A 17022-nucleotide genomic window follows, 5' to 3' on the forward strand; every position below is an offset into this window, starting at 1 on the left:
ATTACTAGATGAGTCCCCGCGTGTTGGCGTGGAACAGCGGTATATCTCTCTGCACAAAATTATCAATTTCATAGAACAAAAAAAAACTCTATAACCGCATGACAAATGTGGTAGCCAAACTAAATAAACTCCCATCATCATTTAGATCATCCCACGTAAGGAAAAAAGATCAGCCAACTCCTACCGCATAATGGGATTATATTTTCCTTTTTGACATGTTAATGGGACTTAAAAGTTCACTTACATGCATGCTACCGGTGCATGCTTGCATGCAGACATGTTGATGTGATTTAAAACCCACTCACATGCATGTGGCACGGTATTTCTGCATGCTTGCATGTGGCTTAGTGTGGAGCCTCTCAACGTCAAGATCAGACAGCTATTATGGACTGATTTACTTCATCTAACGGCTACATCAATTTTGATGACGTGGCTCAAGGAGAGGATAGAGAATTCCTAGTAGTGGGGGCTAGCTATTACTACTAGATATAAGTCTTTGTAGAGATTCCACTACATACGGAACAAAATGAATGAATCTACACTTAAAATGCATCTATATACATCCGCATGTGGTTCATGGTGAAATCTCTACAAAGATTTATATTTAGGAATGGAGGAAGTACTAGTATAGTACGTACTGTAATTTATCAGCGAGATAAATTTGTACAATGCTATGAAGCTTCCAGCTTCTGTTACATGTATCTTGCGTCCAAGGTTGCCCGTTGCAACATTTCCTCAAATACAAAGGAGACTAACATGCATGCTATTGCATCTCAATGATTGACAGATCATAGCAAATATGTACTCTCTCTGTTCCAAAATAAGTTTCTCAACTTTGTGCAAACTTTAGTACAAAGTTGTACTACTACTAAAGTTGTCACTTATTTTGGAACAGAGGCAGCTAAAGAAAAAAACGATCCATGTAGTCCCTAGCCCTTGAACCGTGAACCCTGACCAGGCTTCAATTTGCTGGCAATGTTCGAGCTTCCTAATAAATGTAGTTTGCAACCTTTTGACCATCAGATCATTTTGTGCAGTTTCACCAAAATCGAGATGAGCATCCCTGTGGCAAAGAAATTGAACAAGCGTGATTAGAATAAGATTACTGGGACTAGTTGATGAGACATAAACTCATCACAAATACAGTACGTAGAAGCCAGTAGAGGTATGCGCGGGGCAAAGAAGTAGAGAAATATCCATAGGGAGTGATGTGGGAAGCTGGAGCAGTGGCGCAAGCTGGCTGTAAAGGGAGTTGTACCTGAGGGACGTAGCTCAACCTTGAGGAGGGCGGCGGGAGGCGGCAACTGCCCACGTCGCGGCAGTGAGCAAGGGCAACCTCACCGGCTTTGTGAGAGAGAACGGCGGGGACCCCTGATCGGGATGTGCCGACAGTGGGTTTTCACCGTCGGCGACGACCACCGCATCTACACTAAGCACCCACCCCTTCCCCAAGCGGACGTGATCCGCCGGGATGTTAGAGATGTGGCCACAGTCGTTTTGTGCGAGAGAGTGTGAAGACAGCAACCCCAGCAAGCAACCGTGTAGGCTGGCCCGTCCTGACTATGTATATAGTGGAGCGGTTTCCTTTTCTCTCCATATGAACCTATCATATTGCATACGTGCCACTGAAGAAAAAAAACTTTATTTATAAATGACGCGGCACCTACTAGTCGTTCTCCTATAACCTTGCGCTTGGCATCTCCAAAATATTGACCTTGCGATTGGCTCTTCGCCTCTTCGGGAAGTCGAGCAATAATGGTAGTGCAGTATATATCATTCTGGCTATATTAGACCGAAAAAATTGCTGCACGTCCACCACGTGGGCGAGGGTCAAGGGGCGAGGGAGATTGCTACATACGGAGCAAAATGAGTGAATCTACACTCTAAAATATGTCTATATACATCAGTGTTTGGAGTATGTACTAGTAGTTCATATTGAAATCTACTAAAGGACATATATATATTCCAAACGATATGATATAATCTCTATAACCAAGGTAGTAGGGATGAGGAGTAAACAGAGGGAGTAGTAAAGTTTTCTCCTCGTCCTGCGAGCCACTGCGCGCATGGGCGAGGGAGCGGGCGTAAGGCGTAGTAAGCAAGCTTCACCTCATCTTGCGAGCCACCGCGCCCGTGGGCGGGGGAGACGGCGTACTAAGCAAGCTTCTCCTCGTTCTGCAAGTTGACGGGACACATCAAAAGTACTCCAGTGTATAGAGCCTTGCCTCTAAGGTAGGCCCCACATGGTTTGCCTCTTTTTTAACATAACACTTCAAGTCGCAATTTGTTTGTACACCCGTGGTAGATGATCCTCCCTCCACCAAGTGGACAACCAGTACACGTGCCAAATTACCACGTGGGCTGCCTTTTTCGTACAGAAATGAGCTCCACCGTGTACCCGCGTAGGTGTGGTTGGGAAAGAGATGGGAGTACGTGCATCGTGCATGCACCTCTTCTCTTCATGCATGTCCCCCACCTACGTGGGTGTGTGTGAGAGATACAAACTACATTCGTGAGTGTTTTTTGTTTTGGGGTGGGGGGTGGGGTGGGGGGTTGATTTTGTGAATTATTTGTGGGAATATGTGTTGATGACATCTCAAACAAAATTTTGCATGCAATGCGTGTGAAATGGAGCCCTATCCATATCATACATAGAGGGTCGGGCAATCCACGAGAAGAGAGGAGGGGTCATAGCTATCGATAGAGTCGAAGAGAGGATCAAGTGGGTGGGTACGAGATCGATGAAGAGAGCCATCGAAATTGTGTGTGTACAAGTCAAAGATATAGGGCAACTGGCCTACTGGAACGTTAGAGGGCACACGTCAAGTTTGTGTGTGGCAGGGAGACATGACTAGAGCGCTTGATGTATCGGTGTGTGTGGGGGGGAGGAGGGTGGTGGGAGGGGTAGGCAGAGGCCTAACTATAGAGGTAGAACGACTCGTGTATGTGTTGAGAAGGAGAGACCCAACTATGTCTTGAGGGTGATCGGTCTACATCCATACATAACTAAAGGAAGGGAAATATGATGGGAGAGAGAGAGAGAGGAGAGAGAAAGGGAGGGAGAGGGAGGGAGAGGGGTAGAGTGTTGGATGGGTGATGGAGTTGCTTCTCGAAGATGGTGGGAGAGGCCTACTAGACAATTGTTGTTTGTCGGAGGAAGGGAGATACACAACTAATGAGGTAGATCGATTGACGTGTGGGTAAAAACGAGTTATAAGGACCTAGCTAGCTATATGTATAGCGAGAGATCGGTCGGTGTACGTCCATTTGTTAGAGGCAAATAAGGCCCAGTGAGACAGATAGACAGAGAGAATGGAGCTAGGAGGTGGTGCGAGAGGCCCAACTACTAGCTAGATAGGGGGAGGAGTGTGCGTTTGTGAGAGCGATGAAAAGGGGGGCGAGAGTTTACACGTGTGTCTGACCGTATGAGAGACACGAGGCAAGGACACATAAAGGATGAGATTGAAGGTGTGTTTGTATGTTGTAGGCAGGCATCGCTGGAGAGGTTTATCGATTGGTGTGTGTCGGAAAGGAGTTGTGGAGACTCTGGGAGAACGACCTAAAGAAAAAAATGAATGTGCCCGGTGGATAGAATGCCGAGGGAGGGGGAGGGGGAGGAGTGCGTGTGCATGCATGAGAGAAAGTTAGTGGTAGCTACAAAGGTTAGAGGATTGTGTGGGTGTAAGAGACTAACAAAGATCATAATTTGATATGAAAGCGGATTCATATATTTGAATAGGAGATCATAGTGTTTTAAACATTGCATGCATGAATATAGCGGTGATACACGTGCTGTGCACATGTTATACCATAATGTGATAATGCATGGTGTTTGCAACTCACAGCTAAATGCCGATCAATCTAAACCATACTATACATCAAACAATCTCACATTTTATTTGAATTTGTGATAATGTGTGGCGTTTGCAGGTTACAACTAAATATCGAACAATCTAAACAATACTATATATCGAACATTCTCACATTTTATTTGAATTTGTGGTAATGTGTGGTGTTTGCAACTCACATCTAAATACTTGTAGGCGTAGGGGGCGGGGCACCATACATAATGTGATAAACACATTATACATATGAGACATGGTTTAGATTATGAAGACCTGTTCAGTCTCTAATTACCATATATGTGAATTATGCATTGCCATCTTGTTGCAAGACATTATATATGTGAATTATACAATGCTATCTCGTTGCAAAGGCATTATATATGTGAATTATGCAATGCCATGCTGTTTAGCCAACCATCATGTATGTGAATTATATCATGCTATCATTTTTTGTATTACGTGTTCCATTTAGCGACAACATTTGTATATTCAACTACTCTTCCTGTGCATCAGCCATTTGAAGCGGTGATGGAAGTATCTGGAGTGAAAACAAGGTATTCAGAGCAGACAATGCTACCTGCTGAAGCAGACATCTTGCTGGTTACAGAGAGATCCTCAGAGGAGGATTCAGAGACTGATGACCAGTCCTATTTTCCCCCTGAGGTCTATGCTCAAACTTGGCAGGGTTATATTACCCATGTCATGCATGTTGTCTTGCATTGCTTAGTTTTTACATCATATATGGATTGCCATCTGTTTACTTGCTTACTATATAAATCATATATTTGAATTATGTCATGCCATCATGTTTACATAGTACATACACATCATCTATCTGAATTATGGCATGGCAACCCATTTAATAAAGACATCATATAGTTATATCATCTCATCCTATTTAGTGTTTAAAGTCATCATATTTTCAATTATGGCATTCTATCCGTGAATGTATGTGAATTATGGCATGCCAACCTATTTAATAAACACATTATATAGTTATGTCATGTCATCCTGTTTACATAGTCTCATATTTTGAACTATGTCTTTCCATCTTTTTTAGTTAGCCATCATAATGTGAAATTGTGTCATGCTATCCTGTTTAGTTAGCCATCATATATGTGAAATTGTGTCATGCTATCCTGTTTGGTTAGACAACATAAATATGAATTATTTCATGCCCTCTTTTATTCCCCACTATCCGTTGCACCTGTCTATCATACAATGTCTATACTTTCAATTACTTTTCTTGTTTATCAGCCATTTGAATTGGAGAGCGTGATGGCAGTATCTAAGGGAGTAACAACACGGTCTTCAGAAAAGATAGTGCTACCAGTTGATGCAGATAGAACCACGGTTGTACTTTCCCAAGGACCAGATCCACCACACATAACCTAGACTCTCGCATATTGTACCCCTACCCAGTTGGACAGAGAACCAGCTACACCCGTTCTAACCCCAACCCCGGCAGATAGTAACCCAGTTCCAGTTGACACAGCACTGTCTCCACCACAGAGCACCCAAACACGAGCAGTTAGTAAGGGAACTGCAGTGCCCAAAGCACGAGGACCACCACTCTGAATCCCAACTCAACGCTTAAAGGAGAAGAAGATTTGTTCTCAGGTCAGGTTCTGTAGCTATGGTTCATACTCCTTTGCTCTTGCATGACTGTATTTACTCATACCAACTATTTTCAAATTTGAAGGATGGAATTGAAACTCCAATGGCGCAACAGGTATGTTTTAAACCTGTTTCTTTAACTGGTTTGCTGTTGTAACATGCTCTATGTTGATTTCAGTTTCAATTGAATAAACAGTTATGTTCTCATGTCATGCACATTACAAGTGTTGTTATTGCTCTATAGTTACCCACACTTATATTCTGTCTATTCTACTTTGTCTTGAACAAATATTATTTGAACTGTGTCTCTATCTTGATTTGGCAACAAAAACTAGAATGATATAGACCATAAAGTGACCATGGTACATAGATATATGTTTGTTTCATGCTGTTATCCTGTCCACTTTACTACTGAACTCATTTACCAAAATGAGTTTCATATACAACATGGTAAACATGTGATGTGTCTGCTTGTTTCTCTTTTAGAATGCAGACAAAATATTGGAGAATAGTACCGCGTTATCCAATGGTAAAGGAAGTAATGCAGATAAGGTTCAAGATAGTGAGACATCCCTGTTGGTCTCCAAGAAAGCTGATAAAAACTATCTTGACGACAGTGAGGGAACCCAAAAGTCCTGTCTTGATGTAGTGTTCGAGTTACTGGCCACTACTGCTGGCACAAGATCTTCGAACTCAGTGCTTGAATCAGTTCGTCTTCTTGAGTCTCAACTTCAAGTTGAAAGACATTGATCAGATGTGCTGCGACAGGAAGCTGAAGGACTAAGGAAGTCCCAGCAGAATTCAGATGCATATTTTCTGGTGCAACAGCAAGCGCTGGAGGATTTAAGCGCCAAACAAGAGAAAGTTAATAAGCTTGCTAAGCATCTTACCAATTATGGGTATCCAGGATATTGTTTCTTGAGATCTTCTGAAGTGGTTTCAGTTCTGGATTTGTTTTGCTGCGGCGTTTATTTGCGCTGGTCGCCAACTTTGACAACCAGTGTGTATGATATGCTGCTTTGTTCCCTATATTTGCACTGGTGGCGAACTTTGATGCCCAGTGGATGTAATATGTGTAATAGCCGTGATAGCCTAGCGTTAGTTGCTTGCTTATTTATTTCCTTGTTGTCTTGTTTATTTGTTTGCTTGTAGTCATTGTAGTTCTTTTTCCGCGGTTAGCTAGTGGCTGCAATAACCTATTTTTTAAAACTAGGCCACAATAACCATGTGCTAATATTTACTGTAGTGACACTGGGCCTCCTATTGGCCGTAGAAACAGTGGGCCTTCTATGGGCCGTAGAAACAATGGGCCTTCTACGGGCCGTAGAAACAATGGGCCTTCTGTGGGCCATATTATCAATGGGCCTTATATGGGCTGTATAATCGATTGGCCAAACATGGGCCAAACAGACCGCATTATGGCCGTAAACGGGCTAGAGTTGGAATCGTCCGTTCATGGGCCGACCATAGCGGGCCATCATTAATAGGCCGTGTTTGATGACGCTATGAAATCGGCCCAACGTATTAATGGACCACAAACGGGCCGACCGTAACCACGGGCTGAATTTGGCCCACAAGCAGAAAATGATAGTAATGGGCCGTAAGTAAACGAATGCTGGAAATGAGCCAAGAATAAATGGGCTCTGAGAAGGCCGAAAGATAACATGGGCTAGAAACTGCCCAATGGAATAACGGGCCATTAATGGGTATAAAGTGATACACTGTTCATTACAGGCCAGTTTCACCACGGGCCGTTAATGGGTGTAAAGTGATACACTATTCATTACGGGCCAGTTTCACCACGGGCCATTAGTAGGCCAAGAGTTACATAGGGCCTCATATGGGCCGAAATACGTCATGGGCCATACATGGGCCAGAAGTGAAAATGGGCTAGAATCATATTGGATGGCCCAGATGACGCTACTGGGCCTAATGCGGATAGGGCGTAACGGGCCTTGGGTTAGCGGGTTGTAAATGGGCTATATTCGAACAGGCCGTTAACAGGCTTTCCATGGGCTGGCCCGCTAGCTTTTGACCAAGTCAAATGGGCCGACCTTTTCACAGGAATGGGCCTCTGTTGGGCTGTGCCACGTGTGGACGTATCATAGGCGCCTTCCGTCCAATGAGTGGTTGACATCTGTCCCAACGATGAGCCGACACGTGTTTCCTCCAACCAATGATGATTTTACACGTGGAAAATCCCCATTGGTCAGGGCTGTTAACGGGTTATCGGATCCAAAACCCGACCCGATAGCTTAACGGCGTTCCATTACGGTGGATGCCACGTGTCGGTCACCCTTGACGAAAGCACTTCTGTGACGCGCGATTTATCGTCATGGAAGTGGACACTTCCGTGATGATAATTTTGGTAATTTCATGGAACACTTCTACGACATCACAGGTATGACTATCTTGATTCTGTCATAAATTTGTCATGGATGTACATGCATGATAAAAAAGCGACCTACTGTGACAAACACGTATCATCACGGAAGTGTATTTTTTTGTAGTGTGAGTCCATGGATTATATGCACTCTCACCCTTCCACCATTGCTAGCCTCTCTAGTACCGCGAAACTTTCGCTGGTACCATAAACCCACCATTTGCCTTCCTCAAAACAGCCACCATACCTACCTATTATGGCATTTCCAAGCCATTCCGAGATATATTGCCATGCAACTTTCCACCGTTCCATTTATTATGACACGCTTCATCATTGTCAGATTGCTTTGCATGATCATGTAGTTGACATCGTATTTGTGGCAAAGCCACTTTTCATAATTCTTTCATACATGTCACTCATGAGTCATTGCACATCCCGGTACACCGCCGGAGGCATTCATATAGAGTGATATTTTGTTCTAAGTATCGAGTTGTAATTCTTGAGATGTAAGTAAATAAAAGTCTGATGATCATCATTATTAGAGCATTGTCCCATGTGAGGAAAGGATGACGGAGACTATGATTCCCCCATAAGTCAGGATGAGACTCCAGATGAAAAAAGAGAAAAAAGAGGCCATAAAAAAGGGAGAAGGCCCAAAAAACAAAAAAATGAGAGAAAAAGAGAGAAGGGGCAATGCTACTATCCTTTTACCACTCTTGTGCTTCAAAGTAGCACCATGATCTTCATGATAGAGACTCTCCTATGTTGTCACTTTCATATACTAGTGGGAATCTTTCATTATAGAACTTGGCTTGTATATTCCAATGTTGGGCTTCCTCAAAATGCCCTAGGTATTCGTGAGCAAGCAAGTTGGATGCACACCCACTTAGTTTCTTTTTGAGATCTCACACACTTATAGCTCTAGTGCATCCGTTGCATGGTAATCCCTACTCACTCACATTGATATCTATTGATGGGCATCTCTATAGCCCGTTGATACACCTAGTTGATGTGAGACTATCTTCTCCTTTTTGTCTTCTCCACAACCACCATTCTATTCCACCTATAGTGCTAAGTCCATGGCTCACGCTCATGTATTACGTGAAGATTGAAAAAGTTTGAGAACATCAAAAGTATGAAACAATTGCTTGGCTTGTCATTGGGGTTGTGCATGATTTAAATATTTTGTGTGATGAAGATAGAGCATAGCCAGACTATATGATTTTGTAGGGATAGCTTTCTTTGGCCATGTTATTTTGAGAAGACATAATTACTTAGTTAGTATGCTTGAAGTATTATTAATTTTTATGTCAATATTAAACTTTTGTCTTGAATCTTATGGATCTGAATATTCTTGCCACAATAAAGAGAATTACATAGATAAATATGTTAGGTAGCATTCCATATAAAAAATTCTGTTTTTATCATTTACCTACTCGAGGACGAGCAGGAATTAAGCTTGGGGATGCTTGATACGTCTCCAACGTATCTATAATTTTTGATTGTTCCATGCTATTATATTATCAACCTTGGATGTTTTATATGCATTTATATGCTATTTTATATGATTTTTGGGACTAACCTATTAACCTAGAGCCCAGTGCCAGTTTCTGTTTTTTCCTTGTTTTTGAGTTTTACAGAAAAGGAATACCAAACAGAGTCCAATTGACATGCCAATTTTTGATGATTTTTTATGGACCAAAAGAAGACCCCGGAGTAAAAGAGTTGGGCCAGAAGAGTCCCAGGCCGTCCACGAGGGTGGGGGTGCCGCCCCCCGGGCGCGTGGGCCTACCTCGTGGACGACTCGGGCACCTCCTTGACGTGAGACCGACGCCAAAAAATCCTATAAATACAGAAACCTCCGGAAAATAACCTAGATTAGGAGTTTCGCCGCCAGAAGCCTCCATAGCCACAGAAAACCAATCTAGACATGTTCCGGCACCCTGCCAGAGGGGGGAATCCCTCTCCGGTGGCCATATTCATCATCCCGACGCTCTCCATGACGAGGAGGGAGTAGTCCACCCTCGGGGCCGAGGGTATGTACCAGTAGCTATGTGTTTGATCTCTCTCTCTCTCTCGTGTTCTTGATTCGGCACGATCTTGATGTACCGCGAGCTTTGTTATTATAGTTGGATCTTATGATGTTTCTCCCCCTCTACTCTCTTGTGATGGATTGAGTTTTCCCTTAGAAGTTATCTTATCAGATTGAGTCTTTAAGGATTTGAGAACACTTGATGTATGTCTTGCATGTGCTTATCTATGGTGACAATGGGATATCACATGATCCACTTGATGTGTGTTTTGGTGATCAACTTGCGAGTTCCGTGACCTCGTGAACTTATGCATAGGGGTTGGCACACGTTTTCGTCTTGACTCTCCGGTAGAAACTTTGGGGAACTCTTTGAAGTTCTTTGTGTTGGTTGAATAGATGAATCTGAGATTGTGTGATGCATATCGTATAATCATACCCATGGATACTTGAGGTGACATTGGAGTATCTAGGTGACATTAGGGTTTTGGTTGATTTGTGTCTTAAGGTGTTATTCTAGTACGAACTCTATGATAGATTGAACAGAAATAATAGCTTCATGTTATTTTACTACGAACTCTTGAATAGATCGACCAGAAAGGATAACTTTGAGGTGGTTTCGTATCCTACAATAATCTCTTTGTTTGTTCTCCGCTATTAGTGACTTTGGAGTGACTCTTTATTCCATGTTGAGGGATAGTTATATGATCCAATTATGTTATTATTGTTGAGAGAACTTGGACTAGTGAAAGTATGAACCCTAGGCCTTGTTTCCTAGCATTGCAATACCGTTTGTGCTCACTTTTATCATTAGTTACCTTGCTGTTTTTATATTTTATGATTACAAAAACCTATATTTATTATCCATATTGCACTTGTATCACCATCTCTTTGCCGAACTAGTGCACCTATACAATTTACCATTGTATTGGGTGTGTTGGGGACACAAGAGACTCTTTGTTATTTGGTTGCAGGGTTGTTTGAGAGAGACCATCTTCATCCTACACTTGCCATGGATTGATAAACCTTAGGTCATCCACTTGAGGGAAATTTGCTACTGTCCTACAAACCTTTGCACTTGGAGGCCCAACAACGTCTATAATAATAAGGTTGTGTAGTATACATCAAGCGGGAAGAAGAAGGCAAAGCCTACAAGGTTCAACGCCCCGTGTACTATATTTCTGAAGTCTTGACTCCGTCCAAGCAAAGATATCCACATTATCAGAAGCTTGTCTATGGAATTAACTTGACCACGAAGAAATTTGCACACTATTTCTCAGGCCACTCAGTTTCAGTAGTTAGTGATGCTCCATTATCAGAAATTCTGAACAATCGGGATGCAACTGGTCGAGTGGCCAAATGGGCAATTGAACTCCTTCCTTTGGATATCAAGTTCGAGTCAAAGAAGGTAATCAAGTCTCAAGCAATAGCAGATTTCCTCGCCGAGTGGATTGAACAACAGCAACCGACTCAGATTCACTCGGAGCATTGGACTATGTTCTTTGATGGGTCCAAGATGTTGAATGGTTGTGGTGCTGGTGTGGTCCTGGTATCCCCAAGAGGTGATAAGCTCAGCTATGTCCTCTAGATTCACTTTGATTCTTCAAACAACGAAGCCGAGTATGAGGCACTTTTGTATGGGTTGCGTATGGCTATCTCACTTGGCGCCTGTCTCCTGATGGTCTACGGTGACTCGGACTTGGTGGTCAATCAAGTGATGAAGGAATGGGATATCAGGAGCCCAGCTATGACTGGTTATTGCAACACAGTAAGAAAGCTAGAGAAGAAGTTTGAGGGGTTAGAGCTCCACCACATACCTCGAATCAAGAATCAAGCTGCTGATGATCTGGCGAAGATAGGTTCCACTTGGAAACCTATCCCCAGTAATGTGTTTCTGGAGCATCTCCATACCCTGTCTGTTCAAGAAGATCCCTTTACGGAGGAGCCCCCACAATCGATAAGCTCAACCAATCCGACTGAAATTGAAGTTCCAGCTGTAGTCGACCTGATCATGGAGGTTTTAGTGATCACCCCCGACTGGACGGTGCCATATATCGCATATTTTCTCAGGCAAGAGCTCCCCGAAGATGAATATGAGGCCCGCCAAATCGTTCGTCGATCCAAAGCCTTCATAGTGATAAGTGGGAAGCTTTACAAAGAGAGTGTTATCGAAGTTGCTCAGCGTTGCATTTCTCCAGAAGAAGGTCGAATGATCCTAAATGAAATCCACTCGGGGACCTATGGTCACCATGTGTCCTCTCGGACCATAGTGGCCAAAGCATACTGAGCAGGGTTCTACTGGCCGCGTGCAAATGAGATGGCTAAAGATATAGTCAACAAGTGCGAAGGCTGTCAGTTCTATTCGAACATGTCTCACAAGCCTGCATCTGCTTTAAAGACTATTCCACTTATCTGGCCATTTGCAGTTTGGGGGTTGGACATGGTTGGACCTTTCAAGACCGGCAGAAGTGGTTTCACTCATTTGCTTGTGGCAGTCGACAAATTCACCAAATGGATCAAAGCCAAGCCTATCAAGAATCTTGATTCAAGCACTGCCATCAGTTTCATCAGAGAGCTGATATTCAGATATGGAGTCCCTCACAACATTATCACAGATAATGGCTCCAACTTTGATTCTGATGATTTCAGAGCGTTTTGTGCTTCCCAAGGCACTTGGGTCGATTACGCATCTGTTGCGCACCCGCAGTCGAATGAGCAAGTAGAAAGGGCGAATGGTTTGATCCTTCAAGGGCTAAAACCCCGACTGATGCGTTGATCTCAAGCATGCTGCTGGAGCTTGGGTGACTGAATTGCCATCTGTCCTATGGGGACTGATAACAACTCCCAACCGGTTGACTGACTGAACTCCTTTCTTCATGGTGTATGGTGCTGAAGCTGTGCTTCCGAGTGACTTGCTGCACAACGCCCCCCAAGTGGAACTCTTCTCAGAAGCAGAAGCAGAACATGCACGCCAAGACGCAGTTGATCTCCTAGAGGAAGAACGGGAGATGGCTCTACACTGGTGCGCGTCGGTCCTAAACAAACGATTTTTAACCCCTTTCTGCAATGACATTTGGAACTGTCGCCAAGTGAGTGTGGGCGATAGGGGGGTCCTTCCCACACGACCCAGAAACCGTCGGGGATAGGGACCCTACAGTACTACAACTCGTTTCTGCTTGCATTGCCATCGCAGTCGGTATTCTATGGTGCTACATTTATGATGCGCGGCCCATCACAAATGGCTCACTATTATAGAACGTGTACGTTGCGCGGTCCATCACAAATGGTTCACTGTTAAGAAGATTAGCTAACCATCATACGAGTGTCAGACAGGATTACGAAACATCGGACCGTCATAACATCGTCGTACACGACAACTATCGCACGCGCTATTCTGTGGTGCAATGTCTATGATGCATACTTCATCAGAAATAGTTCATGGTTGTGAATCGTGTACGATAAGTCAACTAACACAAACGTTTAGTTTGCCCGCACCGTTTGTGATATTGTCTGAAATTGCACACGCTTTGGAAACGGCAACTGTGTGCATACTTGCACACGTTTCCTCTCTATGAACCGTCTTGAATTATGGTGTATATCGCAAACATTTTTGTTTTACCAACCATGTGTGCCGTAACAACCTGGATAGCGTAATTTCACCATAATTTAATTGCTGCTATTTAAAATTGTACCGGATTTGAATTTGAATTTGAATTTGAATGTATGCTACAACTTTATTCATATCAATCAGGTTAAAACAACCAATGCATTATTCGATTCATAGGTACATATGTTCAAGAATTACATAGGAACCAAATAATGAATGATGAACCACAGTTGTCTACTTGTACTATTAAAGATGGTAAAGAAAGAGGCGAAATATATTCTGGTTGCTGAACAAGGTGAAGCGGAATGCCCATATTGCGCCCTCCTCCATGCAGAAGGCATGCACAACTCTAGTCCACCCCCTTGTGATGGCTGACCGCCCATCCTTCACGGTCTTCATGAAAACATCTAGTTAATCATCGTGTTCTGGTAGAAATACATTAACCTTTGCATGCCCACCAATCATGTAGTTTGAGAGGTAACCTTGAGTAAACTGCTTTGGCAACCACTGCAAAGGAAAAAGATTCAAACATTGTCATCTAACACAACTCATTATGTGCAGTAAAAAGAAGGCTGCAGAGGTCTTACTTACCATCCTGCAGTTCATTGTTGTCTTGGATAAAGTGTAAACAAATAGTTTAATTGCCATCTTTGGACCCATTTTACTAACAATCTTTATCAGCTTCCCCACTTGACGCTGGTTCATCGATATCTCATTGCCCCATACACAGAAAGGGTCAAAGCGCGGATCTTTACCAATGACATATGTACCTAAAAGCACCAAGTTAATATTAGAAGCTAAATAGCAATTGCACAGTGATGTAGTACAACACTCTTTTATAATATGTCTATATGCATCTGTATGTGGTAGTCCATTTGAAATATTTAAAAAGACAAATATTTAGGAACGGAGGGAGTATCTTATAACATCCAATATACTCACATATTAGATGAATTAACATCTTATATTATGGGCCAAAAGGAGTTTAGTGCATTCTTACAAATTATTGGCTGATTAACTGCTGCTGTATCCAGGGGTTACAGTTAGTTTGAGCTACTTCGGGCTCAAATAGCCCTAAAGTATATCTAAACATGAGGGCTAGTTTGAGCTAGTTGCATCTATAACCCACCCAAAAAACTATCCAACCCAAGAGGTGCTAATTGGAAGTAGTTCTCCTAGTGCATTTATTGTCAAGCTAACCCCGCCATCCAAACAACTCTTTGGATGGAGTTAGTTCAGGGTTAGTAATGAGCTAGAAACTAACTCTAACCTCTAGCTAAGTTGAGTATCCAAACAGGGCTGTGTTGTTATTGTTGTTGTTGTTGTTGTTGTTGTTGTTGTTGCTGCTCTTCTATGTATATCTAGACATCATTAGAACATTAATGTAACACTTTTCCTTGTTGCTATGTAGCATAGGATTGCATATTTAGACATTAAGTACAGTGAATGTTGCTATGTAGCCTCAGATATATTACATATGGCCCTAGTTAACCTAACGATAAATGGGTTGCAGATATATTCAGTTAAAAGTCCAATTCACCGATTAGTCCCTTATCCGCCGCCACCTATATGGTACCAGCTACCGATATCCTAAAAAGTGAGCAGATATAAGCCATGGGATGAAACTAACCTTGATGGAAAACAACAGTCGTTCCCAAAATTGTCCTGTGTGGGTACATCGAGAAGCATGTTAAGCACAACAGTTCATACTTGCACATATAGAACATCACGTTGTGAATAACTGGAATAAACAAGGCATACTACGAACAACCAAATATAGCATTTGAAACTGGACATATGCTAACTACAAACAACCAACCAAACAAAAAACTTTAAAAGAGGCATATGCTAGCTATAACAGGCTTAACAACAAGCAAATATATGCATTCCTATCAGTATGTTTAAAACTGGATTGATGAAATGTACTCCATAGTAAATAATTGCACATATAGAGCATTACACTGTGAACAACTGAAATAAATGAGGCATACTGCAAACAACGAGATATAGCAATTAAAACCTGACATATTCTCACTACACTACAAAAGGGACTCGACAAAACAAATCATGGGTTTCCCCCTGTGAAGAGGCACAACAAAACAAATCATGGGTTTCCTCACTTGTCACAGATGGGCTCGTTCCCGTGGGAAGAGCATGGACCCTGGATGCGCTCCATGTTGTCGCAGATGGGCTCCGTCCCCTGGGAAGAGCACGGCTATAGGTTGCCCTCCATGATGTCGTAGACGGGCACTTTCCCCTTGGAAGAGCAGATGGGCTCTTTCCCCTTGGAAGAGCAGATGGGCTCTTTCCCCTTGGAAGAGCCAGAGAGGGTGCCCTCCTCATGGTCACCGTCGATGAGGTCTGACTTGGAAGCTGAGAATCCCAAGCCAGCACCGCAGAACGGGTCCTTCAAAAATGACAAAAGGGGCTCGATGGCAATGTAGAATGGAAAATTGTTGACAGTGAGCCAGAGGAGATCAGCAACGGGGCCATGGATGAGATCGATGGCGGTTGACCCGAGGGGTTGGGGGTGGGCCACTTAACTTGTGACATAGCCCGCCTCAGGCCATCGCTGTCAATGACCTCGATGTCGTAGCCGGCGGACGAGACATGCCCGCATACTCTAGCCCGCTGCTTGAGTGCCTACCACCAGTAATGGTCGTCAGCTTCCTCAGCGACGTTGGGCGAAGAGACCGCTATACACCTCTTTTGGGCTAGTCGCTCCTCGAGCTACACGGGAAGCGTAGCCGGGCTTAGGCTGCGACGCTCTGGAGTGGGGGATGGGGATGGGAATGGGGATCTGTGGGAAAGGGGGCGTTTGGCAGGCATCATCTAAGAAACTCAGGGCGGCCTGGGTATGGAGATCGGTGGGTAAGCTGCATGGGCAAACCGGCAGATGTTGACAATGAAGGCCTTGCGGCGGCGGCGGGGACCTTGCTAGGGTTTCGAGTGAGGGAGGGTGTGTGTGTGTGCGCGCATGCCTGAGGAGGTTTTGGTGTGTGTGTGTGTGTATGGAGGGGATGTTTGAGGAAATGTCGCGGGTACTGAAAATTTTACTATGCTGGAGTCAAACGCGGGAGTGAAATGCCGGGCTATTGAAAATTTTGATGATTGTGCATCGCACATGGTCCGGAGATAACAACCGTGTGTTATGAAACAAAAAACCCTCAAGGCAGGCAGATATTTTCTAGGGATGCAGGCAGGATTGGGAACAAGAAACATCTCACACGGTCCGGAGATAACAACCATGTGTTATGAAACAGAAAAACCCTCGAGGCAGGCAGATATTTTTGAGAGGGGGAGCCTCATGGAGCCCAATGTACTATGCGGATGTGTGCGTGACAGGGGCACCAGCATGGCACACGGTTAGTTTGAGTGGACCATGTCTGTTGCGTCACCTGACTTGTCTAATGTTCATAAATTTGGCGAAAAATGACGCGGGAGAGGGTCAGAACACGAACACACTTGCATGTGGACCAAATTTATGTATCAAAAGGGTAGTTTGATTTTAAAATACCAAATGCAACTTCGATGTGGCACC

This window comes from Triticum dicoccoides, chromosome 1A (assembly GCF_002162155.2).
Source record: "Triticum dicoccoides isolate Atlit2015 ecotype Zavitan chromosome 1A, WEW_v2.0, whole genome shotgun sequence".
Classification (NCBI taxonomy): Eukaryota; Viridiplantae; Streptophyta; class Magnoliopsida; order Poales; family Poaceae; genus Triticum; species Triticum dicoccoides.